The sequence below is a fragment of the Ochlerotatus camptorhynchus genome, unplaced genomic scaffold, assembly GCF_037179485.1.
Source record: "Ochlerotatus camptorhynchus isolate MF236.1 unplaced genomic scaffold, CSIRO-AGI_Acam_v1.1 ptg000202l, whole genome shotgun sequence".
Lineage (NCBI taxonomy): Eukaryota > Metazoa > Arthropoda > Insecta > Diptera > Culicidae > Ochlerotatus > Ochlerotatus camptorhynchus.
Genome location: NW_027040692.1, coordinates 883,887 through 898,137, shown reverse-complemented (window position 1 = coordinate 898,137; position 14,251 = coordinate 883,887). Strand labels below are relative to the sequence as shown.

At 37.5% G+C, this 14,251-nt stretch overlaps 1 protein-coding gene across 4 annotated transcripts in view; it reads left to right on the top strand.

Annotated features, from left to right (window-relative positions):
* Window positions 1–2,918: 2,918 nt before the first annotated feature.
* Window positions 2,919–14,251, top strand: part of Hr78 (Hormone-receptor-like in 78) — a 38,853-nt gene continuing 27,520 nt past the window's right edge. For 2 of the 4 annotated variants that reach the window (XM_065223925.1, XM_065223918.1), the window contains exon 1: window positions 2,921–3,198. The gene's annotated coding sequence lies outside the window, so the exon portion shown is untranslated. Of the gene's footprint in view, window positions 3,207–14,251 lie in introns of all 4 variants that reach the window. The other 2 variants (XM_065223923.1, XM_065223921.1) reach the window with 2 other exon arrangements.

Genomic DNA, 14,251 nt, shown 5'->3' with positions numbered 1-14,251 from the left:
GATAGCCGGCTATCGAAAGAACATATTCATTTTGTTTAGTGATCATGAATTTTAAGAGTCATGACGGATAGCTTGGGATTAAACCCATGATTTTCTGCTCAGTAAGTAAAAACGATCCCTCCAGGGTCATCGAGCAACTCAGAACCATAACGCTTCGCGACAATACAGGACTACGTTTTCTCTTGATATGCAAATAGTTTCCGAGGTTATTGTTCAATATCAAATATACAAATGATGGTGGCGATTTATTGTGCTGTGGAAGAGCTTGGGGTTAAATCCATGATTTTCTGCTCAGTAAGCAAAATCGATCCCTCCAGGGTCATCGAGCATCTCATAATCCACAGCGCTTCGCGTCAAAGTACGAATATACGGATGAACTATCTATTATTGAATAACTATTATTTACGATAATTACATGAAAGAAATAAAATATAAACTACAAACAAAACCTAACTACTAAAATCTCAAAAAGATATTCTCACAAATATATTTCACGCAACAAAACCAATAGACGCTACAATGATACTCTGCACATGTTCGACACAGTAAGCGTACACTTTTTCTGCCTATCTTTCTATTAGGCATGTGGACATGCGTTAGCTTCGAAACTTCTAACCAAACTGGGAAAATTTTCAGATCACAAGAAAACTTGAAAACAACTTTCAAATGTAATTATAAGTAAAATAAATATTGATTATTTTACGCAAAAACGAGCAAGTAATATTAAATCCCTTGTATCGCATGCTAATGCTAATTGACTGCAACAAAAATAATATGTTAAATGTAAATAAATTAAACTAGAAAACCATTACTTTATTGGTGAAAATTTCTAATAAGCCCTCCCAGTTCCTCTGTATACAGAACAAATCTGATACTATAATCAGAATTGCTCAGTCTGCATGAAGCAGCCGATTTCATCAATGAAGTTCTACCAACAACCAAGAATAAATCGTTTGAGGCATACTGAAGCACTAAGAAGGTGATATGTGTCATTATAGGAAATCATCATCGTTGCAAATATAAAGAAATTAAACATAACCCTTTGCTTCAGTACAGTCAACCTCCATGTCCATGGGGAGGGATTTAAGGTGTTTCGCTGTGAGATCCTTATTCTTGTAACCACTTCGAAAATTTCAGGTGAAATAGGGCATTAATTTCCGAGATTTGTGTATTTGAAAATTCGAAGTGGAAGTTGATTCTACATGGAATTATGCTAAAGTCAAAGTGCACTCTGGCACTTTATCGGCAGATGCGGTACAAGCCACAACAGCAGCAGTAGTAGCCAGCGGCAGCAAGCAAAAGAGAAGGAGTTAAAAAAAATTTGGAGCTCCAGCACCCACCCGATAAAGACGAGTAAGCTTGTGACATCGCTCTCGCCTGTCGGCAACGATTTTCAGAGAACCAGCGATCGGAAAGTCCGTATAGCAAATCTATCTGGGTTCGGCTGTTCAACCGGTCACGACAATTGTCATAATGAACTTTTTGGAAATGTTGGAAAACTACAGACAGGTCATGCTGTGTTTCTGAATACATGAGAAGACTCATTAGATTGATTACTCTTTTACAGAAATTGATGTCTAATGGGATGTAAAATTTACAAATTTTGAAAAATAAGCAGAATCAGTTAAAATGAATGTAGTAACTGAAATTTACGACATGACATGTAAGAGTATGTTTTCAGTTTATGGTTCATGTAAATTTAAGAAAGCACGTAAATTTAGGTCACTGTGTCTAAAAATACTTAAATTTTCATGAAGTGAATTAATTAAATTACAAGCTGCAGAACGACTTTCGCTCAAGGCATGACTGTTCATCACCCACATACCCAACCGTCATTTCAAACAGCCCACCATATAACCCACCCCCTCAAGCGAGCATAAAGTATTCCAGAGAATATCCCCCGTCCACATAAAAATGGTTTCCTATCCCTCACGATGTTCATTTTCATTCATGCAATCCTGTCAAACGATACTGAATGAAGTTACCACCCAACAGCGACGAACAGACTCGACATTCATCGCGTAGCTTTTCGATAGGACCAATGAAACATATCCGCCATTTAGAGAAAATCCAAGTTCGACAGATTATTATTTTCATTGTTTAGAAACAATACATTTTGCATTACTATTTGGCCCGTAATTAATGAACAATAACGTTGAAAATTCAGTAGAAACGGTAAAAGCACAATTTTACTTTGAATTTCATGCTACAATATAGAAAAAAAATCACATAGGACGTTTTGACTAGTCAATTTTTCTCAATGACATAATGAATGAGTACTAGATTCCCTTTCACAGATTTCAGAATAGAGTACCTAACATTGGTAAAATGACTATAGAACCTTTACTAATAACCTTAGAATGGTTTTCAGTGCCACGCCTTTAGAAAATGAGCACCAATCCTGTTAGGCAGTCCAAATGTCCGAAGTAACAATCGAGTACGCATCATTTCAAACTGTATATCGGACAAATTTTGACCAATCTAATAGATTAAAGTAAATTTGGATGGGTGTTTTTGAACCACATACAATGATAGAAGAGCAATAGTTTGTATTGATTACCTCGATTTGTTTACTCTTGCAACTTAGGACTTTTTTAAAAAGTTACGCCAGATTTTCATTAATACCGATCAGCAAGAAAGAGCCAGCAATACACACATACTTTTAAGTCGGAACATTCACCGCAATCCAAATGCCAAGCCAGGTGATTCAGGAAGCATTGGCGTTGACGAGACTGTTGTTTGTGTTTGCGATGCTACGTGAGAAAGTAAAGGAAGGGAGATTTTTGCTTATTTTTTACACACACGTTAATGAGAAACACCGTTGGAGTAAAGATAGTTCCCCGGCCCTAAGACAGTCGTCACCGCCAATACCGCAGCTCAGCGGAGAGCGAGAAGAGGCTCTGGTTGTTTTCGTAGGCAGGTCTCTACGTCAAACTCGTGTGTATGATCGAACGGGGTTGTGCTGCACTGTGTCTAGTGCGGTAGTGTCTTTGAATATTTTCTGTTTTTTTCTGCTTGTACTTGCAACAATTTGTTTTCCATTTGTTTCTGGCATAATACACTACATGTTTTCGTGAAGAAATTTCCGTGCAGTTTTATTTCGCGAAGCGTTCGCGAAAGGTGAAAAGTGTTTGTAGTCGTAGCAGCATCAAGCATGAAAGTGGATTACGAGTAGCGGAATCTTGGACCGAAAAAAAGGTAAGAAGGTGTACATTCTACTTCCTAGCCCGAGGGGATTCGGTCCGGACCTCTCACTTTTTTCCTCATCCCGGAGTTTCACAGCACAGCACGTTTAGCATTTAGTTTTTTGCTGCGCTGCCCGTAAAAAAAAGAACCATAGACGGACAATGAAATGTATTGTAACAATACAATAGAATTTATTGTATTTACAATAAATCATATTGTCTAAAACAATAAAATAAACGTAGATTGTATTGTTTTCACTATAGAATCTATGGTAAATGGAGAAATCTACAATAGAACAAGGGGGTTGTTATGTATCTTAACCATAGGAAAAATCACTTTTTCCCGAACAAAGATAAGCCATTTACCATTAATTGTATTGTTGTTCTATTGTTGAAAATTCTTACTTTATGGACGTATTGTAAATCTATTGTAATAACAATATGTTAAAATTTCTTGTACAATATACGTACAATAATATCGATTGTTGGCAATAGATTTTGATGTAATTGTATCTTAATTTATGGTAATTGTATTGTTATTTTTTTCCGGGTGTTGCTTTTGGATGCAAACTCAATACCTACACGTCGGGATTTCTCGGTTTCTTCGAAGTCAGAGAGCAGAAAAGAATACCTACATACTTATGCACGGTTGATGCATACCACCAGAGTGGCCACACCAAACAAGTGGAAACTCTGAATTCGCTGTTCGGCATTTGTCATAACTGGTGCAGAGAAGGATTGGGTTTGAGATTTAAAGGTGATGGTTGATTTATGATGTTCCTGTTCGAAGCAGAAGATTGAAATTTTCAAATTAGTTTTTTTTTTTGTTTTTCGCAAGATAGTTCTTCGGAAAAGAAAACATTCAATTTCGATCTAAAACATTGCCAAAACATAAGATAACTTGTGTTAAACTGAAACATATCGGTTCGAGTTCAGCGTTGACAAATTTTAATAAAAAAACATCCACAGTTAAAATTATTATTATAAATATGCGCGCCCCTTTTTCAGTCAAAATTGGATTACTTAGCAACAAAAATAAGCAATGACACCGATAATGACCATGCATCAGAACCCTAGCCTTAACCACTTCAAACTAAAACGAATAGAAGATTAGGAAACACATAGGTGAAGATTAACTAACTCATTTTTTTCTTGTTTGAAGATCATCCTCGGTCCAGACAACCCGAGGACTTATCACTATCAACAAGGAATAAAAAGTAACAAGGTCTAAGATGTGTTCCTTTGATTACTGAAAATCCTGTTCCCCTAGTTTGAAGTAGTTAAGGCTAGGAATCGGTGGTAGATCTTACATTCCGTAACGTACCACGAAAAGGTGATCTACCCACGTTACGGGGCTTCAATGTATTTAACTTCCATCTCGGCTAGAAATTGGATATTGGATAGACAAGCTCAGTGTGCAATTTGCATCAAATTTCATGTTTTAACTTGGCAGCACGACCAGAAAGCAGGTTTCTGTATTCAGTGAAGTTATTCGGATGGACAATGCCTATCGCATGATTGGCCTCTTAATTCAGAATTCATTCGCCATGATTCAAAAAGCTTGCTTAAGTAGTCTACATTCACTGAAAACTAATCTTATTCAGAGAGTGAGTCACTTTTACCGAAGACAACAAATCAAGAAGACTGGCAACTCTTCCATTGTCTTATACGAACGCTATTAGACAGTTACAATCGCGTCATCTGCCGCCCAAAGGTAAATGCTTCGAACGAATTTGATAGCAAAGATTACATCCTCAGATGAAGGGTTTGTGTATTTGCTCATTTTTCTATGCGTTGCTTCCACCTTTACTCAATCGCAGCGCTACTGTATCTGTCGCTATGATTCTGGCAAAGTTGCCAGTCTTCTTGATTTGTTGTCTTCGCTTTTACGTAGGTTACTCATGCGCTGAGTGACCAACGTTTTAGAAATGTATCCTTACGAATGAGCAAAAGTTACTCACTCTTTGAGTTAGTTTTGTTTTCTGTGTTTTGACTAGATAGGAGATTACTATCTCTAGTAATGTTAGTCAGATGGATAAGACGTATACTGGACACAGGGTGACCAATTAATGCAAAAATCGGGAAAAAGCCGGAAATTCTAAATTACCGAGAGAAAATAATACTCTTCAAAACTACTATAACTACAATCACTTTGGAGAACTTATTCGATAATTTTGATGAAAGTTCTAAAGTAATTTAGAGGAAATTTTAGAATGAATTATAGAGATATCAAGGTATGTAAGATACAAATTCCAATGGAGTTTTTGGAAGTATTTTTATAGGGTTTTGACTTCAACGCCAAGTCAATTGTTTAAGTTCAAAGTAGAATTATTAGGTGGTTCTGTGTGAAACTACATGACGATTGTAAAGAGGATAACAGGTTAATTTCTAAAGAATATTCTTTATAAATTCCAAGAAGAATGTAAGGAGACTTCTAATGGGGGAGGGGGGGAGTTAGAAGTATAATTTCAAGAGAATTCTTATGAAAGTCCCAAGGTACATCCGTGAAAAATATCAAGGGTTTCGAATTTTTAATTAAATTTCTTAACCATTTATTTTGTCAATGATATATCATTGAATGGAATAGCAAAATAATCTCGTAGTTCTATTTCAACAATGCGGTCGTGCATTGGACACAACCATCAACTTTTTTCGACATGGTTCATTTCACGCACTTATAAGCTCCCCATTTTCGGTTGCATTGGACCGCAGCTCGGAATATCTCAACCTCCGTTCATGCGATCTCCACTAACATCCTGCGATAATCAATCCCTCATAATTGTAAGCAAATCTTATATCCTTCGGTTGGGTGTAAGTGTAAGTCCATACGTGGGAACATCGCTATGCCATGTATCTCAAAAACGAGTGAAGATATCGTAAAATGGATAAAAATTTCGAAGGGTCTCAAAATCATGTGTTTACTTATATATGCATATATTTTATTTGAAAAAGCTCATCCTTCGACATTTAGATCTAAGACCCTTTGCGCCACTTCTAAATGACAACGAAAAAAGCGTTAATTTGTATATGTTACTTAATAAAACCCAATAATCATTTTCCACCCTGAAATTTTGTTCTCAAATTGCAGAGCCGTGAAACTTTCAAAGGACCAAAAAGGTTGTTTTTTTTTCATCTGGAATCTTATAAATTAGCCAAAATTTCACATTTCGTTTCGTTCTCAATCCAGTATCTAAAAATAAAAATCATAATTGAGGGGGTTAGAAGGAAAGGGGTTTAAGTGACTTTGATCGATTCTCTTCATCGACTTTCTCTTTTGATAGCCATAGCTTTATAAACAGATTTTGTGCTATTTCTGCCCCATAGTTTGATAAAGAAGGTTCTCACCTAGCATCCAGAATAGCACACGAATCAAGCAATGTGTTTGTAGCTTAATTATTAACGATCGATATCCATTTTGGAAACCTGAAAATGCTTCAAAGAATATTTTTGATCCACGTTTTGGCTTTTTTTTTTTCGAAAGAAAACAACTTAATTTTAAAAACGTCATGATTATATTTAGACTTTAGTGCTGCAAATATGTATTCCCTAATACCCTAGCAACACAGTTAGTTATAAACAAGTTGAAAATACTGTTTATTGATAAATACAAGCAATCATTAAAGGTTTGTATTACTTCATTTCATACTTGTTTACAGCGTTAAAAGCGCAACAGTTGGAGTCTTATAAAGCTAAATATTGGTCATATTACATGGTGTTCGAAAAGATCATAATAATCAATAATTTTTTTGTGAAAAAGATGCTCTCATACTAAAAACATAAGCCAAACACAGGATTCGAACACTTGTCCTTGGCGTGGTTTGTTTGTAGCTTACTCACTACACCAACTCTGATTAATAATAACACCTTTCATAGTATCTATCATGTTTTCATCAAAGATAGGAAAAACACATTCTCGTGCAAAACGCAATCAGTGCGTGATGAAGATGTTTTGTAAAACAGTAGCAGCACCAGCTGAGGAGGCAGAATGTAATCAAAAAGTATTTTCAACTCATTTATAGCATCTTACATACAAATTCAAAGGTCTTCTACTTCTTCTTCTAATTCGCATTTCAAGCTTATTGCTAAGCGCATATTAGCTTATCGCGTGCTCTCAACTTAGTGTTCTAAATGCACTTCCACAGTTATTAATTGAGAGCTTTCGATGCCAATACCAATGCATGAATTTGTATATTGTGTGGCAAGCACAATGATACTCTATGCCCAGGGAAGTCGAGAAAATTTCCAACCCGAAAGATTCCCTCGACCGGGAATCGAACCCGCCGCCTCTGGCTTGGTAATACCGTGCCTTACCGGATCAGGCTATAAGGCCCCTCAATTCAAAGGTGCAGCTTATAAAACTATATTCTGGTCTTATAACATGTTTTGCACAACATTACAATATCCAATCAACTTTAGTGGCCGAATATATAATCCAAACAAAAGTAAGATAGCCGGGCATGGAATACGAACATGTCCAAGTAACAATTTTGATTTGATGAGGGTTCTGTAGATCATGATTTAGACTTGTAGAATACTATAAAACCTAGATAAAACCTGCGGTGTTACTTGAGATGGGTCCTTGGCTCGGTAGGTTTGTAGCTGAATAATAAACCTCTTCTTAGTATCTATCATGTTCTCACCAATGGCAAAAATGTCATATTCTTGAGCAACACACCTTCGGTTCGTCAAAAAGATGTATTTTAGAGCAGTGGATCCATCAACATATTTACCAGAGTGGTATTTAAACGTATTTTCAACTCCTTTATAACAACCTGCACTTTTCAGTTGTATAAATGTAAGGAATTGGCTATTTCAGTTTCATTTCGATTTTCAAGCACAGAGGGGGTCATAGGGCCAGGTCTCCAGTAAAATATCACTGTGTACAAGGGTAAAGGTAAAGATTTGGCAGCACAGAATAATGTTATATGCGACAGTTAGAAGATACTGAGAGGTTAGCACATATCATCGGCAAGAGACGTGCGTGTGAGAAAATTTGCGAAAAAATCCAAGGGCACCGGTGGGATTCGAACCCACAATTCCCATTCAGTACACGGGTGCATTGCCAATTATACAACGGTGGACCTATGGTCTACGGATGTATTTGGCTAATGACATATGAGTTTCGAATCCGTTTCCCTCCCTTAGTCTTTTTGCGCAAGCGTTCTCAATACACAACAATCGTCTATTACCGACGATATGTGCTTGTACCGCAACCACTCAGTATCGGTCGATGTGAACAAACAATAATCACAGGGATCAATTGAATCCTGCTTAAGATGCCGGATAGGGAGGAATAGTGTTTCAAGTAGAGGATAGTCGGAGTAACAGTAGTATTAGTAAAAGTTGAAAAGTAAACGTACAGAGGACCATGTTTTGCAATACCTGTAAATATTTTGTTATCTACTTAGCTGCTCCGTGGAAAGGCTCCTCTTCGCTGTCCGGAGTCGAAAATCCTTCGAATTTGTGTTGTTAGTTTTCTTGAAGGTCTTGTGCTTAATGCTTGGTTGGTCATTCGCTTTGTATTTCTAAGAATTTACTCTATAAATAGTTTTAACAAAAAACAACACTTCCCGCCCACAAGCTGTAGACCGAGTGCAGAATCTTTGTGATGATTTCTTTCCAAACATGCATATCCATAGAAATAAATCCAATTCAAAACCTAAAGGATTCATTAAAAAAAAAAAAAAAAAAAACAAAAAAAAGTAGAAGGGTCTGTGCCTAGGGGCACGAACGGAAGCTTGACGTAGGACCGGTAGTAGACGGAATAAATGAGAAGATCATTTAGTTCTTTTAATTCATCAATTATCTATTATCTCAACTCTTTCCGTTTTTGAATTGTAGGCGTACCAAATTTGTAGTAATCTTTTTCAAAGAGAAAGTTGATTAAGAGAATCAATCAAAATCATTTGCACCCCTGCTTCCAAGTTTGGTTACAAGATTACAACTCTGGAGAGCATTTTGTGTGGTCGTTGGGGGCTTGTGGTTCTGAATATGGACAAACAGGCACATATAAATTCTATTCCAACTCTTTACTGTTGTAAGCTTGATGGCCCTGAAAAGGGCCGTTTTATTGAAGAGGACATCCATGGCCACTTACGCTTGGCGTGTTTAGTGTAGGTGACAGCATCGCGGACCACATTTTCCAGGAACACCTTCAGCACCCCTCGTAGATCATACTGGAGATACTTTGACACCACCACGGCGAGCCAGACGACCGATGGCGGTTATCTCGAAGAACTTTGCGATGACGCTTGGCGATGCATATGCATGTAGGTAATTGGTGGATTTTTTAGCTAATTCGACGCTTTTGGACAATGCTGGACATTTACAAGTTTTTCAATAGTTTCTTGTTGAAAATCAACATTCGAAAGCATTTTTATCGATGCGTAGCCATATTTCTGATCAATTGGTGATAAAATTATTGAAATTGGACCAGGGGCAGCTGAGTTATTAACGTTCAAAATCTTTCTTAATTTGTTACATGTTCCATTTTTGGTTTTCACAAAGTGTACCCCCATATAGAAATCAAAGACGTAGTCCTACGTCAAAATCAAATGATGATTTCTACTGTGACTACTGCGACTAAATCCAGCATTCCTACTAAAATATCAAATGCTGTGCTTACTTATTTATTATTAGTACAGAGCAATAAACAATGTACGGTGATGATTAATCTGTTAATATGCTTTTAGAAGCGGGTTCAAATGCACTTTTGGTAAGCATCAACACTGATCTGGCAACACAAGTGTGCATCTTTCCAATGGGGTAAAGATCCGGATCAGCCCTGGGACCTGGTAGCCTAATTAAACTATCTCAAGGTTTTTGAACACAATAATACACTGGAGTCACTTTTTACGCGGGGGATACTTTGATTCCTTACTCGAAATCTTAATGTTGTTTGGAGACTTTATTAATTTTCTGTTTTTCCAGGATCCAGAATCTTAGTAATTTGTAAAAAATGATTGTCCTTAGCCATGAATTTGTGAACCATGTTCCTAATATTTGATGTTTTTCCCAATCCGGGATTTTTTTAATTTTCCTGCGACTTATAACTTGAAGAGATCATGGACAAAGTCTGAAATCAAAATAATAACAAAATGATATGAAATATTATTCTCAACATCAATATGAATACAAATTATGAAATCAGTTTGTTGATGACATACACTTGAAGTGAAATCAAAATTTGTGACAACATTGTAATAGCTGAAGTTGTAATCCAAACAAAATAAACTATCAATGAGTTTCAAAAATAAGTTAAAATTTTGATAATCTTGTACCTTTATACTTTTTAGTTTACTTTTTTTGAAATCAACTAGATTTATTAAAAAAAAATAACAGAGTAGGGCTACCCGAGCAAAGTTAGAGATCAAATTGAAATCAGAATTTGCTGTTATGATGTAACTTATTTTGAATACTCCATTTGATCTCATTTTGGTTGACTTAACGGTTAACACAGCAAAAATGAGAGCAACATTTTACATTGTTGAATCAAACGGAAAACTAGTCCTGCTTTCAATGAAATCAATTTGATTACTGATTTTGCTTTCATAATGTTGAACTGAATACGGGTCTGGCGTAAATGGTTAGCATCCATGCTTTTCAAACTGAAAGACTTGATCTCAAATCTCACCTCGGTTTAGTCACGAATGACCTAAAATGTGTTAAACAAAACAAATAAACAATAATCGTTAGTTCAACGACAGTAAGTGCATCAAATTTTAAACAAGAAATTAACAGCAGAACTTCAATTTAAGCTAGTTAGTTGACTGCATAATGAAAGCACAATATGAAATCAGACTTCTGTCGCGACAATTAAAATCAAAATGAGTTTTCATTATGATAGGAACTGCAAACTTTAATATCGATTTGCTTTCATTATGTTAACCGACTTTGCTCGGGTAACTATCCCATTCCCGGCCTATTAAGCACAACCCGCGCTTAGTCTTTCTTAATCTAGCGTAGTTTAGCACCAAACAGAATGTTATTATTACAGATGACTTCTTAATTTATTTACCTTTCCATATGTACCGTTAGTTCTGATAAGGGGTCGCCTACGGGTTTTCTTGGGCCTATTAGCCATTGAAACGCCATTGGGATTCTCTTTGGCCTATCGAACGGAAAGAAAATTGAATTCGCGGGCGCTTTTTATACACTTCAAGGCGCTTTTTGTTTTCGAGATCTTATCTTGCGTTCTTTAAAACTTCGTCTTGCAGCTATTGAATTGAAAATTGAAAAAGAAGCATCGTACCTAACGTTTGTTTGACACGCTCACGCCGAAATCATATTTATATGATGTTTTGTGATCGATAGGCCCAAAACGGGCGATTAAGCCGAAGTAGTGCTCTACCCTATCATTTTTTTTCAGTTTAGTTCTCACTTTCTACTTGAGAGAATCCAGTTTCGATTAAATGATGATGCTTTTTTTTTTCTTTATTTAGGAGATTTTTAGCCGTAGGCTAGTTCATCTCCGTGGAGACTTAGTGATGCGTCCGGTCTAATAGCGTTTGGTATAATGGAGTTAGCTAATCGAGGTCTGACGTAATTCTCCATATACAGTTTTTTTGACACCCCCTCCCCCCCTTATTTGAATCCTGGCTACGCCCATGGAAAGCTCTCAATTAATAACTGTGAAAGTGCTTCAAATAGCTCTAAGAAAGCGGTAAAACACTCGTATGACAAGCTATAAATACAATAAAGCTAAAAGGATTTCCATAAAACATCATTCTAATAGTCTGAAAGTACATAGTTCACTGGTAACCTTGATGTGAGCACCCCCTCGATTCCGACCACTCATTCCACACCAACCAGCGCTGCCCTTTTGCGAGGCGATGACGATTGTTGATTCCGATGATTCGCCCACCTAACGCAGCAAGAGCGAGGAAGGAAAATTTGATCTTTTACTTTTCCCAACCAACAACTGCCTGGTTGGTACCTTCTGGCTGTATGAATAGTATGGTTTCACTACTTTACAAGTAAAAGAAAAGAAAAGAAAAAAACAAGCATAAGTAAGACTACCGTACGGTCTAAAAGGGACTCCGCCAGCCCCGCAGCAATGGGCAGTGCAAGGTGTATGGTTCGTTTGGTCCACTACCGCGAGATGATCGGCTACATGACTACCACCTAGCTCTAGGCCCAGGTTGCTGTCGATGATGGTTGATGGAGGTGCGGTATGTTATTTATACAGAGCGTGAATGCAGAGCTACGTGTTATTAGTATCCGATAAAATATCGCTGTCTTGCATCTCGGTCGCTGCCATCGTCATCGTCATCGATCATCATCATCATCTGCTGACTGGCCGACTGTGAACGGAATAACTTGACCTTTCGAACGAAAAAAAAAATTGGCGCAGATTAGTTTGCTCACGACGTTGAGTTGTTGTTTTTTTCTACTTTTCATTCCGCTCGTTTGTTTGTATCTGTCTGCGCGATTGATGACGACGACGACGACGACGACGACGTGAAGACAAGTTAATGTCAAGCTGCGATTTTTTACGCTCTCTTGATGGTGATAGTTCAGCGGCGCGATATTCCATCCAGTCTGTGTGAAGGTAGCAAACGGAGCACGCTAATCGATCCGGATGAACTAGATCAGCGAATGAACAAAAACTGACTTCGTAAGCAATTTTCCAGCTCGATCTTGACGGGATGTTTTCGGTTTTAGTATCCCACCTTCTTCTTCATTGACTTTATTACGTCCCTACTGGGACTTAGTATTCTTTGAGCACTTTCACAGTTGTTAATGGAGGGCATTTTTGCATTAGTATAATTGGCTAATTCTATCATTCTCTATGCCCAGGGAAGTCGATAATTTTCTAGAGCGGACCGGGAATTGAACCCAGCCGCATGGTCTTGCTGTATAGCTGCCCCTTTACAGACTGAGCTAGGGGAGGCCCCCAGTATCCCATCCATCCATCCGATCGGGACGTGTCGTTGTGATGGTGTCGTCAATTTGATCTCGATCTCGAATAAAATTCAATTGCTGCCACCACTCTCTGTTGTGGCTACCGACCGACGACCGCACACCGGGGTGTGGAGCGTGCACGCATGTATAAAGTTCATTGAAATCTGTCCGGACCCGGGGCGCTCACTCACGGTACGGTACATTGAACGAATGGGGTGTGTGTTGATGGGGAGCAGCATAGAGTCGTAGCCCAGGAGCAGCAGTCGTATGGTATGTTCGTTCGATAGCCAATTGATCATCTTCGGACCCAGCGCTGCCAGATGACACTTAACATTTGGAGTGCTGAATGTTGCATCGGCGTAATAATTTAATGGGCCTGTTTCGAAGTCAAGGTGTACCGCAGGCAGATGAGCCATTGGGAGCTGAGAGAAAGGTGATGATGATAATTCGGTTTTTTCCCTGCAAATTTTTATGCAGAAAAGAAACTGTTTGAAATGTTTGTTTGGCTTGACGAATTTTAACAATTTACACAGTCAAAACTAGTAACTAGTACTAGTAAAAATACAACCTGATTATTGGCTGAATCCAAATGAATTTTGAGAAGAGTTTAGAATAAATTCTAGGGATAATAGCAATGTATTTCAGAGAAAATTGTTTAGAGAGTATTAAGAAGAACTCTAAAAGAGAATTCCAAGTCAATTGTGTAAGTTTAGAGTAGAACCTGATGTAGCACTGTGAAAAAATCCATGACGATTGTGAAGAGGACTCCAGGATCTGTGAAAAATACAAAGGGAATCGAACTTTGAAGACACAATTCCAAAGGAATTCTGAGATGAGATTATCTGATTTAGGCTTGCAGGTCCATTTCTGTGATTTAGAACGACACGTTTGTTATTTGACCCAATATTTCAGAACTTATTGGCAGGGCTGGCAAATGTCAATTTCAAAGAAAGATCTCGCGCGATATTTACAGAGATACTTCCGTCACTATCATTGTATGAGAAAACGATGATAGAGATTTTCTTCAAAATCTCATTGAATTTTTTGTCATGACAGAACGTGACAGTGTTGTGATCATCGTAATAACTAGCTCATTTAATGCTATTGAAGATACTTGAACTCAGGAAATCCTAATAATATATTCACTCTACCGATTACATACA